This window comes from Rhinolophus hipposideros (assembly GCF_964194185.1).
Source record: "Rhinolophus hipposideros genome assembly, chromosome: 6".
Taxonomy (NCBI): Eukaryota; Metazoa; Chordata; class Mammalia; order Chiroptera; family Rhinolophidae; genus Rhinolophus; species Rhinolophus hipposideros.
The window spans coordinates 12,766,394-12,789,896 of NC_138052.1; positions in this window are offsets into that span (position 1 = coordinate 12,766,394).

Sequence of the window (23,503 nt, forward strand, 5' to 3'; positions counted from 1 at the left end):
ATATAGTCTAATACGAGTAAGGGTTGTCATTCATTCATTCATGTATTCATTCATTCTCGTAAAACCCTTCAACCAAAGACTGAGGGGACATATGGGAAATTTAATAAGGAATTATGAGACATCTCATAAAAGGGTGTTAGAGAGGACTTCAAATAGGAATTGGGCTTGTGTTAGATAACTTTAGGAAGGATTCAAAGCAGGGCTTGTTTCACTATGGAATGCTATCAGGAAATGGAGTAATTCTACATTTAGTATCTTAATTGTTATCTAGAAAGAAAGAACAAAGAGTGGCTAAAGCTGTGATTGGAAAAGAAACATCAATTACTAATAGTAGCCAGGTTAGAGGGATATTGGGCCATTTTTGTGCTTTAGGCAATGTCAGATTTTGTTTTGATTCATCGGTCCCTGAGTGGGCCTGTGTGATGTTGATGCTATGTGTAATCACATTCAATAGAAAACATCCAGGCCTAGCTGTGAGTGCCAGGTTGCCCAAGCTCTCAGGTTCTACTTTGCTCTTTGTTATGTCATTTATTCAACAAATATCTAATAAGCACCTAATATGCACTTGGTCCTAAAATTATACGTATACATTTGATAGTGTTACAGAATATAAATTAGAATGCTTTATTGAGGAGGTGGCCCAAATGAAGAAAGCCTAAGGGTGGTGGAAGTAAGGTGCAATCAAACAATACAGTTAATATTTAAACAAGAAAAAAAAAATTACAGTAAAACACATATTGCCATTAAACCCCCTCAAAGTACTCCCCCCTCACTTCAAACACACCCATTGTTCTTGCCACTTTCTGAAGCAGTTCTGGAAGTCCTCTTTCGTGAGTGTCTTTAGTTGAGCTGTCATGGCTGCCTCAATGTCCTGAATCATTTTAACTTTGGGGAAGAGCCAGAAGTCGCATGGTGCCAGATCTGGTGAATAAGGTTGATGAGGACACACTGTAATGTTTTTAATTAACAGAAATTGACATAACAGAAGCGATGTGTGACACAGAGCATTGTCTTGATGGGGAATTATTTATGGCACTCTTTAAGACACACCTTCTCTCAACCACAGCTCACACCAGACTGACTACACCGAACAAGTTGAAACTTGCCACACACTGTTACTAAGTTTTGATGGACCACTTCCCATATTGAAGATCCCTGCCTTTCCATTGGATGGCACTCAACAGCAGCATTCATTGTATTTTGTGATCACAACGAAAGACTTCTTGTCACACAGTGCTTTTGGTATGGCAATTTCTGTCAAATAAAACCATTATGGTGTGTCCTCATCCATTTTATTCACTGGATTTGGCACCGTGTGACTTCTGGCTCTTCCCCTAAGTCACAATGATTCAGGACATTGGGGTAGCCATGACAGCACATCTAAAGACATTCACGAAAGAAGACTTCCAAAACTGCTTCAGGAAGTGGCAAGAATAATGGGATAAGTATGTTGGAAGCAAGGGGGAGTATTTTGGGAGGGATTAATGGCAATGTGTCTTTTACTGTTATATATATAAATTCTACTGTTATATATATAAATTATATATATATGCATATATATGTGTGTATATGTATATATATAGATAAATTTAAACATTCACCATTTTTTAAAATAACACCTCATATTCAGTGACAGCTCCACAGAAGAGGTGATATTTAACCCCTGTCAAAATATTCATAGCTTTTGCCAGTTTCAGATAAGGAAGAACATTATGGACAGAAGTAACCACTGGTAATGTCCTAATATGTGAGAAGTACTCTGAGTACTAAGATAGATCTGAGAAAGATGACAGAGCAATCGCCTTTCATGTCAGGCTGATGAGTTAACACCTTTGTACTTCCTTTGACCATAAGGAACTATGGAAGCATTTCATACAAAGGAAGTTTAAGATAACACTAATACTTTTCCAAGTATTTAGTTTGTAGAGTGGGGTGAAAACCATATATATGAAGGGTGGACAATTAAGTTCACAAACTTTCCACTCTGTCAACATGGTGGAAAGTTCACAAGCTTAATTGTCCAACTTTCGTATATGTATATGTGTGTGTGTGTATATATATACATATATACACACACACATATGTATACATGTATGTGTGTGTGCATGTGTGTGGTTTTCTTAGGAAATAATTAGAGAATTAAATAAGATCATACAAAAATTGCTAAGTGTGGAACCTGGCATGTGCTATGTACATGGGAAATGTTTCCCCCACATGGGTTCCCCAATTATTCCAATGAGGATGTTAATCCCATGAAAGCAAGGATTCCTGGAGGAGAGGAAACTTCATTTATGGAAGACATATTTTTATTTTTTTTTACGAGACAGAAATGATTTGGTGTTTTTAGTAATTTCACTTGATTTTGGAGAAGGATAAAAACAATTGTGAGATCATATATCAGTATTAAGAATACTTCCTGGTTTTACAAAGTAGTCATTCTTCCATAACTTTTCATTAGGCTACCATGAAATACAGAATTTAAAATATTCTGTCAGTAAAACATTATTATGTGCTAAAAAGCACTAACAAAGGAAGATATGGCAGCTTCTCAAAAGGTCTAAAATAAGATGGATTCTAATCTTTCTTGGATAATTTAAGAGGCATCTTTTGTGAGAATAAGGAAATGAAGCAGATGACCTCTCTATGTCCTTTCTATATGAGAAATGATATGACCATGTATTCTAATAAGTCCTTGTACTTAATAAAATAGGAAAGGACCTCTTGCTGAACTCTGTGTTATTTAAATTATTTCAATTATTTTTTTCTGTAGAATTAAGAATAATTTTACTTTAACATTAAATTGGGTATGAAATTAGTTCTAAGGGTTTTAAGCAAAAAAGTTATCTACTATTTTTTTCTGATTTCACAAGTAATACATATTTATTTTAGAAAAATTCAAAACTAAAAATTTACAAGAAAAAAAATTAAATCACCTGTAATTTCATTACCTGTTACTGTTTCATAATTTGCCACCTATTCATTATCTATCATATTTAATACTTAAAATCACTTCATACAACAGTTTATATCCCTTTCCAGATTCAGCCCACTCTCCAAAGGCCCCACCTGAGTCTCCACTCCTTTAAATATCATTCTCTCTTTTCCCTCTCATCACATCTGCTCTCACCTGTCATCACAAATCAGTGTTTTTCTGTCATTTTACAATTCTGTTCACCACATCTACAATGAATAGCAGGGTTGAAGAAGGACAGCATCAATTGATTTTTGTTTATCAAACCACTTTCTCCTCCCCCAAAGCTTTATGTATCATTACACATCGTCCATTGAAAAGTGTCCACAAATATGTCCAAGGAATAAAATGGAACAAACAACTCAAGGAAACCACTTAGCTGTCTGGTACATAGACATCAAGGTTGCAGATAGCCCTCTAGACATAATGAACATCAAAATAAAAAGAGAAAATCTATATAGAATTCAGTATAAAGTAATGCACTCTATTGTATTACATTAGTTACAGAAAAAAAAATTCAATCAAGGACCTAATTCTGAAGTACATGGATTTTAAAAATCTATATTTCTTGTAATTCATTTCATAAGGAAATTAGAGACAGTGTTGAAATAGTATAGGTTTTAATTTTAGGTAAGGTAGATACAATATGTGCCAACAATGATTAGAATAAATAGAATATAAGAAAGTACACTAATGTCTCCATTAAGATTTTATCCTGTGATCAACAAAAATAAACTCTGTTAAAAAGGAGATACTTAACCACAGCATCTGAATTGGATCAGACAGGATTGCAGATAGTAAACATTTGTTCCAGGGTGATCTTTGTTTTCTGCCAAATTACCCACATTCTTTCCTTCTTTCCATTATTCAGCATCTTTGGGGGGAATCCTTCAGTGACCTGCATGGTGCTAAATGCTCTCCATAGTGGTGAAAACTTTACATACAACATCTCATGTAATCCTCATTATAAACTTGAAGTAAGTACTATTATTATATAGATTTTACAGTTGAGGAAACAGATTCCCAGAGATTAAGTCATTTGCTTATCTCACACTACTAGTGAACAAAAATCAAAATTCAATCCAGGACTTAATTCTGAAGCAAACAAGATTTTAGACAGAGTCTGTCATAAAAGCCATTATATTTAATTCCTGAATAGAGGGCCTTACTTGATTCTCTTTAATAATATATTGTTATGGAAATAATATCTGTCACTATATTATATATATGAGTTCAGACAAGTAAGTTCAATAATTCATCCTAGAAAAAGTGCTACACACCTCATTGCTGAATATCACTACTGTCACCTTCTAAGTACTCCCCTTGGGAAGCTATGCTCTGATGCCAATGCCTAGTCCACCTTTCAAAACAATTTTGGAACTGTTTTTCTGAAATGGCCATCAGAGTTGCCGTTGTATTATTCCTTGAGCTTCTGGCTCAAGATGACAGAACAATCACCTAATTTTTACTCCCAAAAGTCTAGTAAAGTGATAGTAAAGAAATAACAAAAATAATAATAGCAATGTTTAGAAAAGAGGTTTGGGGTACATCAGGAGGGAGCTGACTAATAATATTGACAAACTTCTGAAAATATAAATCATGGGATCACATTGACGGACAACCCGGAAGACAGAAACTATAGCTAAAAACACTGAAAATAATGCAAATGCAATGGGACAGACCCACTCTCCTCCCACCCAACAAAGCTTCAAAGTTTTTGAATTCAAAGATGGCAAATATGAGCTGTCTGTCAGATGGCAATGAGAGTAATATATTATTTACAGAATTCCCTTGATAGTTAATCCCTCCAAATTTCCCCCACCTCATCATACTCTAAAAATATGGAGTGACAAGAAACAATGGCATTCAGCTATAAAATGATTCTGGAAAGGTACTATTTACAGAAGTTGGCTTATTTGCTCTGAGATATCAAAGGCTATAGAGTGGGTTGGGGAAACTCAAAACATGACTTTGTTTATTTAAGTATTAATAAGTTAGACTTTTATGCCTAATTGCTTGCCACCCACCAAAACAAAAATAAATCTGGCTAGTGACATGTCCTGCCTATTTAGAGAGAGCTCACAGTTCATTCTCCAATTCTACGGAAAAAAAAAAAAAAAAAAAAAAAAAAAAAAAAAAAAGGCAATTGTATAAAGAGACATACATAGCAAGAAAGTAAACTCATACCAGTTCTAATAATTACCAACTTAGTCTATCATTTAAAAGAGATCAGAATGAAAACCAGTTGCACAGAAAGAATGACTAAGATTAACAAATAAATTGCTAGCTGTATCAGTCAGGATAGGGTAGCTTATACTGCAAGAAAATAAAGCACCAAAATCTCAAATGACAATACTGTTATCTTAAATATGTCTTGTTTTTATGGCAGAAAGAAAAAGAGTTAATGCACCAACAAGTAAATACTCAAACTAGAAGTGACACACTTTGCTTGCATACAGATTACACAGATTAGTGCTAATTACATGGCCCCACTCATAAACAGAAGGGAAATATGTAGTCTCAAGCATGTCATTACAGAGCCATTAAATAAAATAGTCCTAGCAAGTGCCTAAGGGGAGGAGAGCTTGAGTTATTTGGTGAGTATTGCCACACAGCAGCATGCTTGTCTGTCCCCTGGTACCTACCCCTAAAAAGAAAGAAGAGTCTGTGAGACTATTCCTTTCAGGGACATTGCTTCACCTTTATGCCATCTCCTTGTTTGTCCCCAAAGGATGGCTGGCTAGCCAAGGTCGGGTAAGATTCCTCAAGAAAGGAACGACCTAAGACAGGCACAGTCATGTGGGGACCACCAGTAGAATTCACCGGGTTGATAGAGGTGGGCACAGCCCCCACATTTCCCTAAGGAGAGCCTCTCTCTCTGTGGCTGTATTCCTTCCCACAACCTGCTTGGGAAGTGATTCTAGATGTGATAACTCAGTTCTCCATCTCGGTAAGTTTTCAACATAAAGGTTTTGTCCCCTGGGCAGGTACAAACAACAATTATTTATACATCATGGGACTTTCGACAGGCAAGGGTGATTGGTTTGCACCAGTTTTGTGATATGCTGTATGAGACTCACAGACCCTAGGAAAAACAATGCTACCTCCTTGTATGTACATCAATAAAAGCCACAAGGTGGCTCGGTTTGGGGCTGTCAGTCCTTTGAGACTGTGAGACCTTGGTCCCTGTTTCAAAACTTTCTTGATTTCTGTTTCTTTCTTAACGCTTCGCCGCCCCTTCTCGTTCTCTCACTGCCCGTGTTGCGCTGGACGCAACAGGTGAGCAATACTAATGACCCTGGAAGAAACAAAAGCTTCAGAAAACAAAAGTAATTTAAAAATTCTAATTATTCTCTTCAGTAAAATTAGTCGTGATATATGTGTGAAACAATATCCAGGTGCTATGCATAATGAGCAATTAGGGAATCAAATATTTTTAATTAAAACGTATTGTTAAAATTATATAGTCAGATGGATATCAAAGACGCAATGGGAGTAAGATAAATTTGAGCAGAATAAATTTGAGCAATCCTGTAAATAGCTCTGTGTGTGTGTGTGTGTGTGTGTGTGTGTGTGTGTGTGCGAGAGAGAGAGAGAGAGAGAGAGAGAGAGAGAGAGAGAGAGAGAGAGACAGACAGACAGACAGACAGACAGACAGAAAGACAGAGACAGAGAGAGATAGAGAATGAATTCAAATTATTAGGAGCAAAAATGATTGATCCAATGTTTTAACATTCATCCCATACTATATCCACGAAAGAAAAATAAGAGAATTAAGGAATGAATATATGAATGAACAAATTAATTTTTTAAAAAATTTTAGGAGCTGAAGAAAGCTGGGAACATTCACAATGAAAGGAGTACATAAAATAAATGATAAGACAGTCACATCTGGACACATTAATGTAGAATTTAAGAACATTAATGATAAAGAATGATCCTTTCAGAAGTTTTTTTGTTTGTTAGTTTTTTTATAGATTCCTACATACATTAATTATGTCTTGAGCTTTTCATCTTAATCTCAGGATATTAGAAGGCAACAGAATACCACATGTAAAGTTTAAGGAAAATATTATTGCATTTATAATTTGATATCCTTGTAAAGTATTAATGGCAAAAGGAAATATTGTACAATATGAATGTACTCAAAATCCTGAATTACAGGAAAAAAAAACAAAACACCAAAAACGTTATTTGAATAGATATACCAATAAAGACAAAAGCATCTAAAAATAAGAAGGCATGAGATGAAATAAATAAGGATAATTAATCGATAATTTTAGTGTTAAAAATCTAAGGGTGAGAGTGGAGTTATAAACCTAGAGTGAGATAGCTCTGTGAAGAATTCCTTTAAGAAGAAATATAAATTTCTTCTTAATTCATAGAATATTAATTAATTCATAGAATATAAATTTTATGTGTGAGAATATACACATAAAATATAAATTCATAGAATATAAATTTTATGTGTGAGAAACTGGAAGTTCTTAATGCTATAGTAAAGCACTTATTTGTCTTTCCACAAAGGAAACAAGACAATTGGTAAAGCTCAGGAAAGTTAAAAATAAAAGTTTTTAAAAAACTATGCACTAAATATAAAAATAAAACCTTCAAAAAAGCAACAATCGTAAGTAAGACCCATGTCTTAGAATTCATGGCATTTGAAATAATCCATTTTAACTTTGAACTTAAAATGTTATCCTTCACAGGTACATCTTATCTAAGTAAGTAACTAATATTTAAACCATAATATTACAGATGCTATTTATTAGTTGTCCTTTTATATATATATATATATATATATATATATATATATATATATATATATATAAATATAAATAATCAGTCTATATGCAAACATGGGTGACTGAATTATTATAGGATAAGCAATGTCAGAAACTTAAACTATGTCTATAGTATTTGTTTTTATAACTTTATGTTGTAGGAACTCAAGAGAATTTAGTTAAACATAATGGAAAAATAGTTCATTATTTAAATAGTATAATGATTTATAAAAGAACAAAAGTAATTTGACTATACTTGGTAAAGGAAGGGGATTGGAAAGAAAACTAATGAAGATGTAATTATTAGTATTTTTTTTTAATTTCACAGGAGAAAAGATTATGAAAAATGCCTTGAGATTTTCTAAGAAAGATGTTTAGTAAAAATGTCAGTTATGTAGGCTTGATTTTTATGCTTTTCCTCCCAAAAAAAGACTACCCTAAGAAGAGTATTTAGTACTCTGAAGCTATAAGCCTTTGATTTTCTCACTATTGAACTAAAGATCTGTGTGGCCTTCAACTCAGCATTCATATCTCTTTTGTCAAAATATTTTAATCAGAGGAAGCTCATGACAAATTACCCATGTCCTTTAAACAAATCAGCATTAACTCAGTAACAGAATCTTAGCATTTGAAGGAATTTAAAGATTATGACTTGTATCAGTATACCTTAAGATGTGCAAAATAAGGGACAAAGACTCATAGAGAAAACTGGGATATAAGTATTGAACTCAGATTCCCCACCTTCTATGCCAGTGCTGAAAGACTCCCTGTGTCCCCCATTTCTGCCTACAGGGCCACCTGAAGTATGTCCTTGACAACTCTCTTTCTGACTCTCCCTATATCATCAAGTTTTTTCAAATTTATGCTTGAAATATATTACAACTCTGCTCACTTCTTCCCATTTTAATTACAACCACCTTAGTCAATGAGTCAACAATTCTTTATCGTGTTTCTGGTGTGAGAGCAGAACAAGTGTGTTATATTCTTATATCCTTATATTGGGAATTACAGACATGAAAAAAAAGAGTATTAAATAAATAAGATAACAGTGATAAGTGATATAAAGAAAACAAAATCCCAGTTTAGATAATCATTTCTTTTAGTAATGCTTGGGGAGTACTCTCTTAGATACTCCAAGAGTGCCATGCATTTCCCTGATCACATTATTTAGCTGGCTTTGTCATTATGGTGTCTTGTTATTGCAATCACTCCTAAGTAGGATAAAGGTGAAGATGTGCAAAGGCTTATGAGATTATCTGGAGATTTTACTTCTGGAATGGCACCATAAGGAGCTCTGTAGCCATACTCACCAGTGAAACAATCATCACTAGTGAGTATTATTTAAAAAATGTTTGCAGTCTTTGAAAAATTCTTGAAGGGCATACCAGAGATAAAGAAACATTTATGAAATAAAATCTCCTAAATCTTGATAAGAACTGAAGTCTGTGGAACTGAGTCACAACCTGCTCCCTCCTTCCTTTTGATCCCCAACTAAGCATAAAAGAGCTCCTCTGCAGGTGGGTGTGACCAAGAAGACTAATTCCTTTCCCAGCTCCCATAAAGGACTACAGTATTTCTCTAGGAGGGGACAGTTACATATTTTTTTTTTTTTTTTTTTTTTTATCTCCCAGGTCTGTTGTCACAGAGGCTAAAGTCCAGGCGACTGCAGGTCAGAGGTTGGGAGCCTAGCCTCAATCTTTGAGGTGAAGGCCTTACCTTAGATGTGGTAGACATTGCTGAAAGGACATATGTCCCCTACAGATATCTACGGGAAATTTATCCCTCTTTATTGACTGTAGTGACCATATCTATTCCCTTTACATTCATACTTTATCAGTATACCAGGACTGAGGTACTCAAGTACTTGTGGAAAAAGAGAATTAAATAAAATCTCTGTCTTGTATTTCCAGTTACATAAATCCTATCCATCAGTATTGGGTTGAATAGTTTTCTTCTAGGATTCATGTCCTATCCAGAACCTTAGAGTGACCTTATTTGGAAATAGGATCATTAAGATATATTTAGTTAAGATGAGGTAATTCTGAAATAGGATAGTCCCTTATTCTAATGTGACTGGTGTCCTTATAACAAGAGAAGAGACTCAGAGACAGACACAAGTAGAGACAGAAATTGGAGTTATGCTTCCAAAAGCCAAGGGACATCAAGGAATACCAGTGACCATGAGAAGCGAAGGGGGAGGCATGGGACAGATTGTCCCTCTGAGCCCCAAAGTAGGAACCAACCCCGCTAACATCTTAATTTTCTCAGGATTTTTAGTCTGAACTATGAGAATAAATTTCTGTTGTTTTTAGCCTCCCAGTTTGTGATAACTTTATTACAAGAGCCCTAGGAAACTAAGACACCATCTTTCTAGATTCAGCTCAAATGCTTTCCCATACTTAAATCTTCCTTGATTCCCACTAGACTGAGTACTTAAGGAGGAAAAACTGTGTCTTGTTCTTATTCGTACCCTTACTGTCTAGCAGTGCAGTATACAATAGAATTAATACCTGCTTTTGAAAAGATGATATTTCTTTCCCCTGGAAGCAATCTTTTCCTCTTCTGAATGTTTGAAACAACTGAAGGAAGATAGAGGGAGACGGGTCAAGTGAAGTTAGCATTAGAACAAAATAGTGACTCCAGTAGAAAAAATGTAGAACAAAAGATGCAGTACATAATACATAACTAATAAGTATACATTAAATTGACATAAATGCCCCAAGGCAGCAAATTGTTAACACATTGTTTTCACAGTTTTTAGGAACCATGGCAGGTTCATCAGTATTTTTCCAGAAAGCACTTATGTTTTTCCAGGAACTCTTGAAACCCACAGGAAATGGAGAGGATCTCTCCCTGAGAGAATATTCACCTTTCCTCCCACACAGGGATATAGGGTGTTGACAGGAAGGATGAGATTGACATTTCTCTTGTGTTGCTCTCTCTGAGGAAAAATCTAGCTTGGGTTCCTTATGATCATTGTGACATCCTGTATCTGGAAGTGAAAACAGTAAGAGCAGTGCTGGCAGGCATCCATCTCTTCTAGTAGTGGAGAATAGTGATGTAAAATACTAGATGAGAGCAGAAAGCTTGACATTTTATTTGCATTTTCAGGAAACACCCTATGGGCTATGAAAAAGAATAACCTCTCATTTTCACTGTTCAATTTATAACAAAATACAATCGTAGAAAACCTTATTCCTTTCCCTGGATTTTCTCTTGCAGTTTGCAGCTCCTTGACAAGCTTATTATGACAATACAGACCTAGAGAATGACAGACATTCTCATGAAAAACACAAACCTTAATGATACATTTTATGGTGTCTGATTTGAGGTGCTCAGCCTTGAGTGTGCATGATGCTCTGAATCATCATTGTTTGGGCATCAAGACATGATTGATATTAGATGTTATACCTAGTATTTTGTCACCTCTAAGATGCAACTTTTAAAATTGGATTCTTTTGAACATTTACCAACTGCACATTATTATCTCTGGAGGAATGAATATTTGGATAATTGGGAACTCTAAAACGTTGATGTAGGGATTTATGATTTGGATAAAATTGCCTTCTGCAACATGAATTTTTGAGAGACTGGAAAAATTCTTACATCCCCAAAACACTCAGAACTTATGAAGTGTATCAAGATATATTCAGATTTTTACTGAGGCTTTATTGCATTTCTCATTTAACAGAGTTGTGCTTCCTTTGATCTTTGATCCCAAAAGATTCAACCCAGCACACTACCATATCAAACTAAAACATGTATATTTTCATGCTCAATGAAATGCAACTTTTAAACAATGAACACTGTTTTGCAAAATGTCTGATGTGAAGTTAAAAGATTTTCATACAAGAGAACTTTAAATATTATTTCTACATTTCAAACAACTTTATTGTTTCGTATTTTTTACAATGTTTATAATTCCACCATTTCTATCATAACCTGTAATCATAGTTCAGGCTATACCACTGAAAGAATAGATGGGTTTAACTTTTAATCGTTCTAATGCATTCTTAACCACCGTACTTTATCAATAAATATGTCCTTATCAAACTTCTGCAATTCATTTACCTGATATTTTTTTCATGATCCAGGTCATATCACTGAGTTAAAAAATAGATCTAGGTCTGAACCACAAAGTTAGAAATCCCTTACAGAAGCAATTCTGTCAATCATGATACCGTCTCACCTCTTCTTCCAACAAAGATGGATATTGATTGAGCTCATTTTATGTGTGTGGCATTACTCTAAATACTGTGTAGAATCCAAATAAGAAAGAGGCAGCAAGATATCAAGAAGTTTAAACTTCTGACTCCAAGAAGTTTAAAGAAACACTTTGCCTTATAAAGCAATGTGTGTTTAAGTTTCCCTGAGTAACTCAATAGTTGCAAAAGGAAATCAGAGGTGAGAGGGTTTCTGTGGACTGGAAAAGTCTACTGCTAAATCACTGTGGAGTTGAACTTAATTTTGTCTGTGACTTCAGAACCAAAGACACAGACTTTTGAGGGGACTAGGCATTCTGACCTTTGGATTCTGATCGTTGAGCTTATTTCTCTAAAATGACTTATAAAAGTAGAAAAATATGTATTCATGTCATTATGAAAAAATGCAATACAACCGCTTTTCAAAAGTTGGCTTTACACCATTTCAATTTTACAAAAGACCCACCTTAGCACCTCTTTCTGCCGACCAAAAGAAATCCAAAGAGGATTTTCACTTTTAAGAAAAAAAGCAAAAGTGAAAATGGCATTCATTGTTAGTTTGGCAGGAGCCATTAAAGAGGCAGTGCCCCCTCCAGCGGCGAGAGCGGCCTGGCGGGGACAGAACTACTTCCACCAGAACTACACTTCGCACCTCAGTATCAAGCTCCGTAGGGTTAAATCTTGTCTGCGCTCTATCTAATGATTTATCCTGTACGTCTGCTATCAAGATGTGTCATTAGGTAATGTGTAAAGCTTATTCGCTTTACACCTTTTCGCCTTATGAAAGATTTCATAGGAATGTTCTATTCTTGGATAGCCGGGGAAACTTGTAAATAGATTGGTCTTAGAAAATCTTGTACAAACGATCAAATAAAAGAATGAGATACACAGGTAGATTTAGTTACCGGAAGCCCCAAAGGAAAAGAGCAGTGGCAATGAGGCATGAACAATCACTTTCTATTTCTATTAATGGTTTTCCCATTCCCTTTTGAAAAACACAAAACAAAACAAAAACAGCTCATCACTCTGTGTCATGAATTTCGATACTGAAGCATATATCCACATTATGTATGGGAGTAGTTTTCCTTAGCAACCCAAGGTTCAGGGCAGGCATCCTGAAGCTGCCATCTGGAAAGAGGTCAAGGTTGAGAGGCTGTGCTCATCTCTGGCTCATATCCCATGCCTTCCCCCAGAGAAGCATGCGATTTAAAAATAATGTTGGACTTCTAGATAGTACTGTTTCTAACAAAAGTGTTTTTTTGGGAAAAAAATAACTATTGATCTACACAAATTCTTTCATTTTAAAGATGAAAAATATGAAAACTCATAGAGATTAAGGAGTTTCACAAGGTCACATCTAAGGATTTGAAAAGAAACTTAGGAAGAAATTAAATTTAATTTTCACAGTAAAAAAATCATTTTACATAGTACTGGTTCCTGTTAGGCTTATCTTTTATTCTCTTTCTCATGAATCCAGACCATCAAAAAAAAGGATGACAACAGTCTTTTTGCTTTGCAGTTTGATACTCATAAGGACAGCTACACATGTACATATAAGACTCCAAGATAGGCCAGTGCAAGAAAACACAATTAAAACAAGTAAACTGCCATAATCAGCTATTGAGATATTATATGAGCCAGTGTTTTTTAGGAAACAAATTTATAAAATACTTTTAAAATAAGTCTTGCCAGACTATGTATTAGTCAGTGCTCTGATAAAATTTACAGCATGGGGAAATACCATGAAGTTGCCTTAGTACTTTGTGTCTGAAACCTTTCAGAGTTCTGTTTATCAATAATTAGAACCTTCCACGGTAGTTAATGTGATTTCTCCTTGCATTTTATCTTACATTTCAAATGTACAAAATTCTCACTAAGAATGTATTTCCATTTTGTTAATATTTTATATAAACGTAGTACAGGTAAAATATAAAAATACAATGTCATTATGCATAGAAAACTATAATAACATGAAGAAAAAAACCTGGATCAAATATGCCCTTTGTTATTTTGCAAACAATGGCATTTCATATGCCACAGATTTACAAACAAATCAACCTATAAACACCACTCTGGGAGACACAGTGTAGCTACATTCTAACATAATACAATGACTGTGACCTTTGTCATCAGACAGGCTGAATTGCAACGCTAACCTCTGACACACATCTTTCTAAATCTCCATTTTCTCCTATGTTTAATGGAGATAGCAACACCTGTAAAAATGAAGCAATAATTCAATGAAATGATGAAATACACAAATTTAATAGCAAAGTTCTTATGACAAGGTACTATAAACAAATATTAGATCCATCTGCATGCTAATAGTAAGACCCAAACTAAAATCAATTATAGTAATAATAGTAATGGGTGAAGTTATAAATTTCCAGAACTAAAGAGGGCAGATAAACACACCACCATATAATCTCCTCTCCCTCACAGTATTCCATTATATATATATATATATATAATGGAATAAAACACATTATTGTTTTTATTTATTTATTTATCTTTCTGCATAAAACACAACAAATAGAATGGGAAAATAGTGACCCATGAATAGGAAATTATAACAATTATTGGAAGATGGAAAGGGAGCATTGAAGGATGTAGCTTTAATCTTGGCCCTGTGCACAGGGGCTACAAAGAGGGTGCTTGCCTTTTGGCAGAGCTTCAGAGACACTTTACATTTAGAAATCATGTTGCAATGGATAAAAATGAGTGTTCAGGCTTAAATCACAGGTTTAGTAGAACACAAGTGGACAGGAGTAGTTCCCTCTGTGTGAGCACATAAAACATACTATAGTCTTATATCTATGTTTACACAAAATGCTCTTCTTCATAAACATGCATTTAATGTCTGGGGAAAACAAGGTTTTACCTGAGGACAGCTCTCCTTAATCTGATGTGAAGGGCTCCCCCAGCACAGCTGCCAGCTTCACCCCTAAGCCTGCCTGTTAACAGTGTCTCTACAAAGAGTGAGCACCCCGGCCTTTCTATTGCTGCACACATACCGATAAACCCAAAATGAAGGATCCATAAACCTTTGAAGAAATCTTATGACAAGAACTCATAATTAAACAGAATTAAAGAAAAAGAGTTTAAGAAAATAGCTTTAGGGAAATGTACAAATTTTATCTACGGACAAGAACAGGATCTTATGAAATAGAAAATTCACAGAACTAGATATTAAAATTATCATTGCCAAAATAAAACAAACAATTGATGAGATAGGAGACTAAGGTGTAAAAATGTCTTGACAGATAGAACAAAAATATGATTTGGAAAAATTAAAGAAGTGATTAAAAATGAGGAGGAACAGTTGAGGATATACAGAAAGAATAGAAAAAGAAAAAAAGAATGATGGGAGAGAAAATTACTAAAGAAATAATTTAAGAAAATGATGCAATTGGAAATGATACACGAGCATTCAAAAAAAGAAAAGTATATAAGGAGTGCCGAGCAAGATGTCTGAAATTAAAATTGGAAATCTAGATGTATCAATTTTAAATTGCAGAATTCTAAAGATAAAGTGAAGACCCTAAACCATCAAATGAGAAAAAAATAGGTCAGTTACAAAGGTATGAACTATAAAGTGGTGTCAGCCCTTTTCTTAGCAACAATAAATGTAGGAAGACAAAAACACTTCAAAATTATGAGAGAAAAAATTTTCAACCCAGAATAGAAGACTTTGACAAGGTACAGTAAAATGAGAAGACAGGATAAAGACATTTTCATCATGAAAAGACTCAAAGAATTACCTTTATGCACACTTAGGAAATTACTCAAGGACATATTCTAGTAAGATAAGAGACTGATCTAATTAAAACGAAGACGTGGATTCCAGAGGGCAGAAAAGTAAGTCCTTTGATGAGAGCTGTGTAGCAGGCCAGAAAGTCTAAATCAGAGCTCAAGAAAGAGAAAGAGAGGCTGGGAGGGAGTTCTCTTAAAGAAAAGGGGATTCTTTAAAAGGAGATCTTGAAATTTTTTAAGAGATGGAGAGATAGCCGTTTAAGTACTTTACTTGAAGTTGCAGACATGACCAAAATAAAATCACGAATTAAAAACAAAAAAGCAAAAAACCATCTTGGGAGGATGGAGATGAATGTCTTACATGGGGAAGTCACACATGAGCTATTTCCTAATCTCTTTCTAATTTCCTGGAAGTAGATGGTAACTAAATATCATATAAAGTAAGAGCAGGACATTATTAGTGATAAGGAAGAAAACACTATAAAATTAAGTCTAAAACAAAACAATAGCCATTGTGTCCAGAAGAAGGGAGTGGCAAAGGGAGGGTAGTCACTGCTGCTTTTTATCATGAGCCTATTGTATTACTGTGGTCTTTATGTGAGAATTGTTTTGATAAAATAAACAATACACTTAAATGGCCATTTAATGTCTCTGAGATAAGTGGCCCCTGAGACATGTGTTCATATGTAAATGATTTATTACTGAAGTGTTCCTGGGAGGAACCAGTTACGTCCTCTGAGCTGGACAAAGAAGGAAAAGAGCCAGACTGGGTGATTCCAGGTGAAGGTCTGGGCCTCAGGCTGATTCTTTAAGATCTTTTCTTGACTGTAGGCAAGGGAGCTGGACTTTCCCACACCATTCCGGATTCCAGTCTGTCTCTGCTAAGGGCTATCCTGGAGGAAGATGGAAGGGCACGGCCTTCATGCATTTTTGTCTCTCTGATAGTGCAGGCAAGGTGACTGTAGTAGTCCTGGATAGCCATCAGAAAAGGGGCAGGTAAAGACCTGCAGAAACACAAACGGTAAACTGGGGTAGGGTGACACAAAAATGGAAAGAGATTTGGGTGGAACACTAACAGTGTCCACTGCAGAATGTAGTTCAAGTTCTTAGATTTGACAGTCCAGCCAGGATTAGCAGTCTAAGACTGAAACAGTCTTAGTCAGTTTTAGTAATAATGGGTCATTTTCCCATCACCCTCAAACACAGTTTAATAAACACCTATTGAGCCCCTACCTTTCCTATTCTCAAATAGCACAAGGCATTAAATTGTACAAAATTTATCAAATGCTATCATAAGAATATGTTGTGAGAAAAAACATTGGGAAAGTTATTGGGAGCAGGTGGTAGTTTGGGATGTCAGGGTGGGATGGTGTTTCAAGGAACATTACCAAGAGGAGTCGATGCTGGTGTTAAAGTATGAATAAGTCTTGTCTAAGAAAATACTTGAGCAAAGGTCTTACCAAGGAGAAGTCACAGATATGAGGCAGGTACAGATCTGACTGAGCTTGGCACATTCTGGGAACTGCAAATATTTCAGTGCTGCAGAATGCATCTGCTCATCACGCACTTTTAACAGGCTATTTGCTAGTGACAAAAAGTTAGCTCTGAATATGAAAGTAGACCCAGTAAGGTCTCCAATATATTCATCTTTCATGTTGTTTTGATTTTTTTGTTATGTATTTAAAACAAATAAAATATTATAATGAATCACTCAACTGATTGCCTTGAAATCATAAGCAAGTTTTCCATGTCTACCTTATAGAAAACATACTGTAAGAGCATTGGTTTGCCAAACACAGCAGGGTGGAGAAGAAACGAGAGAGTACACTTCAACCTAGCATTGGGCAAGTTGCTTTACTTTTCAGAGATGAATATTTTCCTAGTTATAAAATATATATATATATATATATATATATATATATATATACACACACATATATATATATATAACATACATACATATATGTATAATACATATAATATATAATATATTATATATATGTGTATATATATATATATATATTATATATATATTACACTAACAGAGTTTTTATGTAGATTGAAAAAATGAGACCATACACACAGTAAAGTAACCAAGGACACAACTTGTGCTAGGTGCTAAATTACAGTTACTTTCTTTTTTCAGATTCTGGACCCTACTCACCTACCATAACTTCAGGAAAAGACTATTCCATGATTGAGTCTTGTGTTCCAGAAACCCTGGTTACATTATATACATTACTCATTCTCAGAGGAAAAACTTAAGACAGATATTATAATTACTTCATTTTACATATGAAAAAATTAAGGAACAAAGAGTTCAAGTACTTTTCCTAAGGTCACATGCTGTCTAGGAGACAAAAGCCTGGGTTTAACCTGGGTGATTCTGACTAAAACCTTGAATTCTTTTCACTACAATAAAATATTATTTTAGCATCTGAGGTAATTCAGAATCAGCCACAAGTAATGCTTGGATATGAACATTTATTTTAAATGTTGTCAAGGAGTCCTTTCAAAAGAGCAGAGAAAAGACAAAAACAGAAAACATGGGCATTTATTTGGGCATTGCCAATGCTGTCCATACTAGCTGGGAAATGTGATCCTTTGTATTTTTTATTGGGTAGCTAGCATATGTAAACATTATACATGGACAATTGAAATGAACCAAATGCTTCTATGCTGATATAGGGTGAGTTGCTCTAAATTGTAAAAGTCGTAGAGACCATTTTACTGTCATGTTACATTGCTTTCAACCTAAATCAAGGCATGAGATCAGAACGTGTGGCACTCCAACAAGAATTGCAATTTCCTGGGAGTCAGGATTATCTTATTTTGACTCATATGTTGCTGTATTATTAAAAAAGAAAAAGGATTTTAGCAGTATGTCAGTTGGGTCCTATGTAAACGGACACTATGATGCAGTTAGGAGGGCAACAAGCTTATAGAAGAATAACTTCTGTGAAAACAAAAGGGTGTCAAGAGGCTGTGATACAAATATAACTGTGATGCAAATTCTCTGCCAGTGGGGGCTAGAGAGCAGACAATTAGAGTAATTCTGCAGTGAGCAGAAATAGCTATATCCTTATGTCACACAGTTTGGCCCAGTCTTTGTCTGATGCCTCCCCCAGTGAGAGCATGACCACAACTCAAAGGCTTAGGCACACCTGAAGCAATTAACAGCAGGGAGTTGCCTGCTAACTACTCCTCCTAGTTGGACGATGAGTCTTTCCTGGAAGGGGGATTCAGGAGATACATCCCTCTGAGTCTGGCACAATCAATCCCTCGTACCCTGTGGATTCACTTGTCTGTGTGCACTTGGAGGAAAGCTACCCATGGAGAGAAAATTTAGAAACGGAAGGTAGTGGTTGAATCTCATCCTCCTTCCCCATTCTTATCCCAGGATCATAACGGGTACTCTCCATCTCTTTTTCTGCTTCATCCTTTTAAATTCCCATTCCTCTCAGCTATCTCCTCTGCTGGTCTCAATGGGTGGCCTTCCTTAAGATGTGCCCTCCAACCCTCATTCTTGATGGATCTGATCTCCTGGCAACCAAATTCTTCTCAGGTAAATATCTTGCACTTATTCATTTACAATTCCTATTGAGCAAATGAGTACTGAGAGACACTCAACTTGATATTCTATATTCCACACATATTCCTTACTGGGCATGTTGCATAATAGCTGCTCTCCTCCCTCCTGCTGATCAGGAGTAGAGCAGGTTCAGTGGTCTGCGTGCTGAGCAGACTACTGAATCTTGATAAGCAAACCACTGAAGTTGATCTCTGGTCCCTGGACATAGGAGTCCAAAGTGCCTGGTGGTACTCATAGCTTTAGTTCAATAGGACTTTTATTGTGTCTGTTGGCAAGAATATACTCCTTGTGGATCATAATCTCTAATCATGCAGAGCCCAAAGTGGAGGGAATGAGAAGCACAAAATCTCCTAGTGTGTCATTAGAATTGGGTATGATAGTAATGGGGGCCACCCTTGCTCCCCAGACCTATGTATTTTTTCTACCTGAGACATAATGCCATAGAGAGGCCTTTACCTCCAGGGACACGTAACCTGGACTCATAGAGTATTGCCTCCCAGATGATGCTTCAGTTTCAACTTCAACAGGCCATTATGATGCATTACTAGGTAGCTGCTCCTGATTGGTGTAAATGAGACATCCAGTGGATCCCAAGGTCAAGGGTCCACCCTTGCTCTTCATTTGCTGTGAAATAGGACCAATCAGAAATAGCTGTCTGATGGCACATCATAACATTAAGTCATTTTGTGTGCCTAGCTGATAGTGTCTCTCCGGTAGATGCTTTCTGCTGGGTACTACTATGTGAAACAAAGATCTGCATACTTTGTGCCTACTCCCATAGGTCCAGCTGAATGTTTTTACTCTAGACCTCTTTGTCTCTGGTCTTCCATTATTTCTATTCCAGGTCTCCGACCAGATGACCAGGCCATCTGCAACTTTTCATGAGTCTGTATATATTTTAATCCTGTATAATTCAAATTACTTATTCTACATAAAGTAGAGGCCCAGGTGTAGCACCTAAAGCCTTCCTTTGGAAAGACTTTCTCGTGGCACTATCGGTCATGGCCATTTATGAGTGACTAGAACTCGAAAGCTGAGGTGGACCTAGAGATGATAATAGCTGGATACTGGTTGCCAGTCACATTCCTCAGTGCTGGACAATCAGCTTTTTCTTGCAGGAGTTGAACTGTACATCTTCTCTGTCACAAGTGGTCATTTGTTATTCTAATTCACTCAGCGTTTCTTCCCTGTTCTTTTGGTAAAATGTCTCCTTTTCCTTTAATGAAGAGCACTTTCTTACTTTTACTGAATAAGACTTTTAATCAGGTTGGCCTTCGTCTCTGATCCTTGGCTGATAGGATGAACATGTGATCAGACTGGGCCAATAATACTCTCCCCAGAGAATATGAACCTAGAGTTATGACAAAAGAAGGGAAACATTTGTTCTTGATTAATTCTGCGTTTCTTTTGTTTGTTTGTTTGTTGTTGCTAATATCTCAGTGGTGCACTGGTGCCCATCCTTCTGAAAGTCATAGTATTCAACAGTTTTAGAAACTATCATGCATCTTATATCTATATAACAAATTGCTTTTCTGTTTCATAAGTTAACCAAAGTACATTTCTATGGCTTGCTATAAAACCCCTAACTGATATGAAATTGTAATAGATTGTACAACTAGACCTGAAACTCGAGGAAAAAGTCTATTTCTGAAAACTGAAAAAGGTGTTTTATCTAGACAGACGCATATCTTCCAATGCACAGCTTGCTGAGCAGATGGCCCCTTTGTACTAATGAGGAAAAGAAGCTCCTTCAAGTGGCCATCTCGGTGGCTCCCTTGTGCAGGATTCAACCTTGAATATCTTTGCTTGAGTCAATTCTTAAGAAAATTCCTATCAAATGGCAAGGCCAGAAAGAAAATAACAGCACAGAAATATTTTTGAAATGGAGAAATGTAATGCTTGTTATGGTACATACTGAAGTGGGACATAGCTTATAGTGACTTTGAGCTGAGAATAGAGTAGCAAAAATGAAGTCAGTAATTTTCTAGAAAATAATATAAAGGAAATTCCTTCAAAATGGAGCATTAAAAAAGCTACATTTGAACAAGCTTTGATTTTGAAAAAAGAAAAATACATTTTATTCAGTTGGCTCCAATTTAAAAGTACCAAAGTTAATCAAAGAAATTATTCCAATTTCAGCATTGAAAGAATCATTAAAGAGAAGAACGACTCCATTTTAGAAGGACACAACTTTAGCACGAACTTTCAAAGGAGTTTATTCATATTTTTTATTTAAAAAGTTTTCTTAAATGCACAACCTTATAGAACTGAAAGTTTTGCACGACTCCCTAGATAATCTATTTGATAAAAGAAAACAAGCTTAAATTAAAATGCTATGACTGAATATAGAAAGTTGTCATGCAAAAACACAGATAAAAAATTTCATACATTAATTGATAATTCTGATGGTAATATTCATGCCCCTGAATGGGCAGGAAGGACCTTAAGGCCATCCACTCCCTTTGTTAGCACAAGTCTTACCTATCTCCAGACATATGGGATTTATTTATCAATAAGCATAAAAGAAAATCTCATGTTCTCCCCTGGAAACCACTTCAGGAGAGCCCCACAACTGTGGTGGGATCACCCCAGCACAAGTTGATCCTGTGTAAACATTGAAACACAGTAGGAGACAATTAGTGTCCCACGCCACTTAACATGTGAATCAATTAAATATTTAAATTCTAGAAATGAACTACCTTCTTATTGGACATGATGATGATGATGATGATGGTAAGTACCCATCACAGTAGATAGATATTACTCACTTACAGAATTTCAATGTCTATTTCTATTCTGCGCGTGCTCTGTGGTACCAGCTGCGACTTTTAAGTTCTCCTAGTTTTAGGTTGTTCATGAAACTAGAAATGTCACCCCTGCTTGATTTTTCATCAGCCAAGTAAAACCCCTGCTTCCTGTCCTTTGCACCTTTTGCGTGAACAGAATATGCATTATTAAAGCAAAAATAAATAAAAGTAAAATGCAAATGAAAAGAAAATGACTAGACCTAATCCCAATAACATATGCTATGATGCTGGCCACAATTATGAATTCAGGGGGAGCATTTGATCTCTATTGTTCTAACTGAGAATATTTGATGGGAATATAGAAGGAAAAATAAAAATAGCACTTTCTCTTGCTTTGGGTCATAAAATGCCTACTACTTCTGCAGCTATATATGGGCCTGGAAACACAGCAACCCTGAGGCAATGAGAGTCAAGAGAATAGCAGAGAAATAGAGACAGAGTTGTGACATGTCAGAACCCTGCTGTACCTATTAATCCCTTTCAATTAAGAAAATAAAATTATCTTTACATTTTAATTCTGTTTGTATTAACTTTTCTGTACATAAAAGCAAAAACATCTCAATTTACTCGTATAAGGAATTAATACTGGAAATGGAGAGTGTTGCAAGCAGATTATCCTCAGTTAAGATAAAGAGAAGAGAGGTATTGAATTTTCCTCTACCCCATATGAGAACTTGATGACAATTTTTCTATGTTGGTGAAATAGCTGTTAACTTGTGGTCTAATGTTTGGACATGGACTTTGTGTTTAGCAAGGCTGCAGCATTAAGGATTGTGGCACAAGAAATCAAATGCTGTTACTTGATTGCCATTTCTAGTAGCTTCAGTAATTTCACTCATCACAGGGATAAGTTGCTTTGAAACTGGCCTGTCTGAAAGCAGTGGAAGATCTGCAGCTTTGCTTTGGGAAGTTTTCCTGCTCATCGACCTCAGTCCACATTGGTGCAATTTTAGTATTTTGATTGATTTCAGGATTTAAAGAGTTAGATTTTCTACCCCAATCTGCAACAGTAGTTCAGGGCGAGATAATAAAGTTTAAATCTTGCTAGATTTTTAAACTGGGACACAGGAAAAGCCTGATCTCCGAAGCTTCCCCAGAACAACTTGACAATCTCTGTTTGTCAAGAGGAACAACGCCTCAGAGTAGAAAAGAGCTGGGGTGCAGTTTTAGATAAAAAGACAATTTACCTTTACCTTGTTTCCCAGGTCTACATTGGTCACTTTACCTAAGAATAATTTTAAATCAATGGTTAAGGAGATAGAAATTCTTCTTAAGAGTAGACTGTCAAAGTAGTTAATCTCAGGACTCTTAGAAATTTTATGATAGAGATACCTTCTTCTTCCTTCAGATCACAGGGTAGGCAGATGTTAAGTTTGAAACTATAGCAGCCCCTT